This window comes from Cicer arietinum, chromosome 3, assembly GCF_000331145.2.
Source record: "Cicer arietinum cultivar CDC Frontier isolate Library 1 chromosome 3, Cicar.CDCFrontier_v2.0, whole genome shotgun sequence".
NCBI classification, from domain to species: domain Eukaryota; kingdom Viridiplantae; phylum Streptophyta; class Magnoliopsida; order Fabales; family Fabaceae; genus Cicer; species Cicer arietinum.
This window is the reverse complement of record NC_021162.2, coordinates 54627489-54634959: the sequence shown is the minus strand read 5'-3', so window position 1 is coordinate 54634959 and position 7471 is coordinate 54627489. Positions and strand designations below refer to the sequence as shown.

The 7471-nt window shown below is 30.4% G+C and overlaps 2 long non-coding RNA genes across 2 annotated transcripts; one reads left to right on the top strand and one right to left on the bottom strand.

Moving 5' to 3' along the window:
* Positions 1-3062: 3062 nt before the first annotated feature.
* LOC113785423 (uncharacterized) lies at positions 3063-4695 on the bottom strand. Its single transcript, XR_003471494.2, has 2 exons — positions 4390-4695; positions 3063-3381 (listed from the first exon to the last, which is right to left on the bottom strand). It is a non-coding gene; the product is annotated as an uncharacterized lncRNA (long non-coding RNA).
* Positions 4696-5002: 307 nt separating this feature from the next.
* LOC105851561 (uncharacterized) lies at positions 5003-6172 on the top strand. The gene is made up of 3 exons (XR_001143313.3): positions 5003-5113; positions 5199-5307; positions 5890-6172. It is a non-coding gene; the product is annotated as an uncharacterized lncRNA (long non-coding RNA).
* The last annotated feature ends 1299 nt before the right edge of the window (positions 6173-7471 follow it).

Here is a 7471-nt window from a genome sequence, read left to right as displayed (position 1 = left end):
AAAATAAATATTTTTAAGTAATGTCTTGGATCAAAATCCAGGGCGTTACAATATGGTATATAATTTAGAAGAGGATCATGCAAATCTTAAAGAAGCTCTGTCATCATTGGATGCAGATCTATGGCAAGAAGCTATAAACGATGAAATGAATTCTCTAGAGTCTAACAAGACCTGACATTTAGTAGACTTGCCTCATGGTTACAAACCAATAGGTTGTAAATGGATTTTGAAAAAGAAACTAAAACTCGATGGATCTATTGATAAGTACAAGGCATGCATTGTAGCCAAAGGTTTTAGACAAAGAGAAAATATAGATTTCTTCGACACTTTCTCACCAGTCACTAGACTAACATCCATAGGGGTGCTTATATCACTTGCGGCTATTCATAACCTGGTGATACACCAGATGAATGTTAAAAAAAACTTTTTTTAAATGGTGACCTGGAAAAAGAAATTTACATGGAACAACCTGAAGGTTTTGTAATTCATGGACAAGAAGACAAGGTCTGTAAGTTAGATAAATCTCTATATGGTCTTAAACAAGCTCATAAGAAATGACATGAAAAGTTTGATAACTTGATTAAATCGAATGAGTTTAAAGTGAATGAAAGTGACAAATGTATTTACTACAAATTTGAAAATGGAATTTGCACTATCATATGTCTCTATGTAGACAATATACTCATATTTGATTCAAACATTCATGCCGTAAAATTTTGAAATCATTGTTGTGTGACAACTTTGATATGAAAGACCTCGGAGAAGCGAATGTAATCCTTGGAATCAAGATTACTAGGTCAGAGAAGGGAATTTCTTTGGATCAATCTGACTATGTTGAAAAGATTCTAAAGAAATATGATTATGAAATATGATTACTTTGACTGTAAACCTGCTTGCACACCAAACGATCCAAGTGTGAAACCTTTCAAGAACACTGGTGGAAGTGTTAGATAAACTAAATATGCGAGCATCATTGGCAGCCTCAAGTATGCCACTGACTGTACTAGACCCGACATAGCCTACGTCGTGAGATTGTTGTGCAGGTTTACTAGTGGACCTAGTATGGAGTATTGGCATGCTATCGAAAGGGTCATGATATACCTTAAAAGGACCATGAGTCTTGGATTATATTATCAAAGATTTCCTATAGTCCTTGAAGGATACAATGTTGCTGATTGGAACGTCTTATGAGATGACTACAAAGCAATCGATGACTATATTTTAATATAGAGTGTGGTGTTGTATCTTGGAAATCGAAGAACTGACGATATTGGCTCAGTCTATTATAGAGTCTGAAATGATAGCACTAGCTACTACTAGTGAAGAAGCAAGCTGGTTGAGATGCTTGCTAGTTGAGACCCCTATATGGAAAAACCTATGACAAATGTGTTGATCCACTGCGATAGTATCGCGGCTATTGCGAAGATTGAGAATCATTATTACAACGATAAGAGACGACAAATTCGTCGTAAGTTATTTACTAAATGAGTTGTTATAGTGGATCATGTATGCACTGATGCCTATAGAGTCACTCATGATGGTAACCCGACCTAAAAGACTTGAGATCCCAAGAATTAGGTTCAATGGGTAATAACAAGTCGAAGTGATATGAGATGAACATGCAATTATAAATTAGAGAAGCATGATTCCTGAAGCGATGATAGAATGAGGTAATAGAAACTCTTAATGAGATCTATACTCTACATGGAGGGAGTACCTAGCTACAGGAGTACTCTTGATAGACTCACCTATGTGAATGTGGAAGTAGGGCCGCTTCCTATGGAATTTTGAGGCAGAATTCCTAGAGCGTTCACTATACTGGGATACACGTGCAAGACCATCAATGCACAGGTTCAAGTCAATAGACACCTTTGTTTATGCACAATCTTATAGAAGCATTTAATGCTATTTCAGAAACATTTTTTTTTTTAATTCAAGTGGGGGTATGTTGGAAAATAAGAATGTTATAGTGTGAATTTAAAAATGTGTTGAAGTCCCACATTGGAAAGAAATATTTTTTGTAAATTTAAGTGGAAAGAAACTTGTTTTAAAATTCAAGTCCCACATTGGAAAGATTTTTTTTTTGAAATCCCACATTAGAAAACTATCATATTTTGTGTAGTTTCAACTCTATACATACTAAAGTCCCATATTGTTTAGAAAACATATGTGAGTTTACTTCCATCACTATATAATGAGCTTCAAACTATTGTGAAAAACACACCAAAGTTGGATGCTTTCCCAACTTTCTCTTTTCTCCTTCTTATATTTTGCTCGCCTAATTTCGAGCCACTTCTCCTCTTTCTTTCTGTCCCTTTCGGTTTTTAGAGCGGTTATTATGCCGTAGTCCCTTTCGGTTTTTAGAACGGTTATTATGCCATAGTCCCTTTCGGTTTTTAGAGCTGTTATTATGTCGTAGTCCCTTTCGGTTTTTAGAGCGGTTATTATGCCGCAGTCCCTTTAGGTTTTTAGAGTGGTCATTATGCCGTAGTCCCTTTCGTTTTTTTTAGAGCGGTCGTTATGTCGTAGTTATGAGTGGTCGTAGTACCATATTGCGAATGACTTTAATTGTCATATTGAGAGTGACGTTAACCGTTATGAGTGGCCTTAAGCGCCATATTGAGGGTGTAACTCTAAAACGGTTTTTTACGATGCAATGAAACTCCGATACAGTGAATCTGGGCTGTTTTATCCTGGGGACTTCGTGGTTGATAGTCTGTCTTGCACAATTTGGGCAGTGTCGCGAAACGTCTTAAAGAGAGCGACCTAGTCCGCGGCTTAACCCAGTAATATCTTCGGTGGCATAAATTGTGATTTTTAAATAGTTTTTGAAACTCAAAATCCAACAACAGCTCTAACTAGAATTGTCTATAATCATTGCTGTAACGATTGGGAGGGGTCAGTCCCCTCTTCCGTCAACTATAGAGCTGGATTTAAAATAAAAAATAACAAAAACCTGCCAAGCTATGGTAAATAACAATTATCACTCGATCCATTACTAGTAACCCTAAGTCATTTGGACAATTCAAAGAGAAAGAAGAATGAAAATATAAAGAATAACATACTCTTCACATCACAGAAATGTGAAGTGAATTCCAACCGGACGATCATTTGAAGCATCTAAAAAATATCCTTTGTATACACATACATAGAGTGAGAGAGAGAGCAAAACTATAGAATCCAAATTAAAGCTATAGCAACGTAATTAAGAAATAAGAGCTGAAAAATGCTAATTTAAAAGCAGCAGTAACTCACATCTTGAGCCATTTGGCTCATTATATCTGAAAAATTTGATGCTACTTTATCAGCAGAAGCTTTATCTGCGAATATCACATAATCTAATGCTACTTTACACTTCGGAAATGGTAATTCACCCCAAACCTAAAAACACAACCAATAACAAAAAATAGTCCATTATCTCAAAAACAGAGAAATCATCATAACATTGAATACTCGCCCAAATTATAGAAATTTATAATAAAAATACACAATATGAAAGTTGCAACACAAACTATCTATATAGACACTTCACAAAGATATTCCCTCTCCAGCAACAAAAAGAAGCGCCGAGAGGATCCCGAAATTTCTTCCCTTTGTACAATCCAAATAAATAAATTATGAAAAGGGAAATGCACATACTATCGCAACAACAATGACAGAAGAAACGAAAACCGAATAAATACTACCATAAATTTACGGCCCAACTATATTTGTATAAAAAAAACACACAATATGCCAAGACTATATTTGTATAAAAAACATTTATAAATAATAACTGCAAGACAAGATTAGACAAAATAAACTTACGATTGTAGATCATATTTGGCTTAAGAGACATTTAATAAAAAATTTAATATAGAAATGTTTTTTTTAGTTGGATATATATTCTAATAGCTATTTAATTGAAACATAATGTTGCTTTTGAACCTCATTCTAATATGAAAGGATAGACATGATACTTCGTTGTACTAAAAACTATTCAATTGAAATAAGCATAGCATGAGATTTTTTACGATATAAAGTGATCAAACAATTTTGTAGTTGTTGCATGCAAAGGTAGAATAAAAAATGTCTAAAACTCTCAAGATTTTTTATGAACAAGAATGTCTGCTTTTGTTCAATTTCTTGCTCCATGTTCTATCGAGTCTCATGACCAACTTCTAAACAAAATAGGGTACAATAAAAATACTCTATTGTTTTTTAGGAAATCAAATGCACCATATGCAATTACATCAATGAAAAAAATGGTTGATTAGTTGTGAGTTTCTTAAATATTATAAAGAGCAGATAAACTGCAAGTAAAATAGGTTTATTTGGATTGATGTAAGCTTATTATGATTTGTACAATTGGTATTTATAGAATATAAATAAGATTTTAAAGTGTAGTACCTACAATCCATTATTTGACCAATTGTAATTAAGTTCTCATTTCAAATTAATCGACTAATTCAAGTACGTTTTCCTCGAACTTGTGAGTATCTATGAATATGCCTTTCCAATATTTACATTCTCTTATTTCTATATTGAAGCAGTTTTGAGCTTTCTTTCTCTCAGTAATGTTGGGCTCAAATGAAAATATCTTCGGTGCGCTGGTTGTAGTTCAAATTAACTTAGTCAATTTAAATATAGTATCTAACTACTCTATAAAGTCGATTCATTTGCAATAAAATGGATAACTGTGCTCATTAGCGGTCGTGAAAGATTTTAGTATATCAAATTCAAATAATTTATATTAGAATCAATTTTAACTCGGTTGTAGATTGTATTTAGGTTAAAAGACATTTAAAAAATATTTTATTATAGAAATGTTTTCTTAGTTGAATATATATGTTCTAATAGATATTTAATTGAAGCATAATGTTCGTTTTGAACCTCATTCTAATATGAAAGGATATATGAGAAATAAAAAATTAAAGATATACTCTAAGGTCAAGTGATCAATTACACGAGTTAAAGAGACAAACATGGTCCTTCGTTTTTCACAATATAAAGTGATCAAACAATTTTGTATTTGTTGCATGCAAAGGTAGAGTAAAAATGGCTAACACTCTTAAAGTTTTTTATACTATGATCCTTTTCGTGTTCCTATTTCTTGTTGTAGTTGATGTTGGTGGTAAGTTCCTTCTCATATTTTCATATTCTACAAAACTCTTAATCTTTTTTAATAATATTTTTTATTCTTATTTTATATATTACAGCTAAAAAATGTATCACAGACAAGGATTGTATTGATGCTTTCTACTGTCCCAGTCATCCTAATAAGGTCTGCGAAGATGGAAAATGTAGGTGCTTATATTAACAGTTAAGGTAAGAAAAACATTTATATGTTTTGTATATGCTCATCATCATTAATGTTGTTTCTCTAATATTTGATTTCTCTATTATATTTAATACTTCAACTTTCAATTTTTTAATAAATTTACAAGCGTATTAAATTTTATTTTAATATATATATATATATATATATATATATATATATGTATATGTGTGTGTGTGTGGACTCAATGTTTGATATACTAACTAAGAAATTGAAAATTGATTTTAGATTATGAGGAGAGTGATTTATTGAATTTACATTTTTTAATTGTTATGTTGAGAATGTCATCGTACAACTAGTGTTAGTGAGAGTGCACGCTGTGCATAAATATAATCTATAGGGGTGTTGTATTATGCATGTGGCATATAGCATAACCTTACCATCCATGTTATCCTAAGTTATTTTTGGCTCCAAAAGAATTTCAAATAATACATGTTTTAGCATTGAAAGTTCATCCATTTATATACTATTCATGAACGTGTGTTAATCTATGTATGACTTTATTCATTTTACATGATGATAGATAAGCTCACATCTTCCTTATGTCCGCTCTATAATATATTTGTATGTAGATTATATTCAACATGATCATGACAAGTAATCAATGGAGTTTTTCTTGTGGAACTGAAGTACTAGAGACATAAGAGTTTTTTTTTTACGATAGTTGATTTTGTGGTATGTGTAGATATATTTGGACTTCAATAATATCTTTTGAATGAGTTACTCTATTTAATAATTGTTTGTATTGTTTAAGATTTAGTGTTTTCACTTGTTTGATTTTTTAGTTTTTAAAATTATGAGTTATAAAATTATTGTTATTATTTATAAAATATATCATGCTTTTGAAATGTGAAAATTAGTGTGTGTTTACGTTTTATTTTTAATTACAATCTCCATTCTTAATTATAAATTTTCATTTTCTTTTCTACAAATATTAAGAATAATATCTCCATCCTTATTTATAAATTTTCATTTTCTTTTCTACGGATATTAAGAACAGTAGGTATCGAATATAAAGATGTTTATAAAAAATTTACCTAAATTTTGTAACATTTTTTCTTGATGACACATTGAGTTGTCTTTAGAAAAGTATGTGATTGATTTTCATTTGATTTGAATAAGTTACCAACAATTAAAATTAGTCATCTAAACTCTATTAACTATATCAAACTTAAATTTTTAAATCAAAATGAATGGAATGCATGTGATTGATTTTCATTTGATTTGAATAATTATTGGTTAAAACACGCAATTGATTTGTTAGGGTTGTTGCTAATTTAATTTTTATAAGTTGGTATGATGTATGAGTTTGATTATTATTTCTTGTACTCATTTTTAATAAATTTCTTACTTATAAAAAAAATAATTGATGATAATTCAAAGAATTCGATTAATACCATTTATAATATTAATATAAGAAGCACACTCCTATTAAAAACACTCAACGTAAAATATTAATTGCAAAGTTGTCGTGAATTGAATTTGGAAGGGGAAAAAATGGATAAAATACAAGAAAATGATTCATGTAGGAAAATAGTTAAATTCAAATGTACTCTTTTTCCAAAATTTTAAATTGAGCGATTTTATCCCATATCTTCTTTAGAGATTTTGACCTTCAATTTTATGCGGTTTTTATTCTTAGTCCTTGGTCTAATTTTGACTAAATTTAGCTAATGTTAATTTTGATTTACATGTTATTAATTGTTATTCACCTAAGTTGTAAATTAATTATTTGAATTAATAAAAACATAAAAATAATCTAATGAATTTACATCTATTATAAACAAATATTATAGAAACAATAGAAAAGAAACTTCTCCCTTTTTCTATCTAATATTATATTGCATTAATTCATTTCCAAGTCACTCGTTACAAAACCAGAAATAAATAAATAAATAAATAAATAAAAACATGAAAAAACAATACAACCAATCTTCAATCCTCCACCACCAAAACCAAACACATTTCATTTCCCTTTCACACCGTTTTGGCGTCTTGTAAGAACAGGTTGTATAATTGAGACGAATTGAAATTGAGAAGAAGAGAGAAGAAAACATAATGTTCTGAAAACAGAGATTGTTTGACTGAATCTAGAGAATGTTCTCTGTTTTATAAATTTATATCAGTTTAAGCACTAATTGTCAAAACAGAATT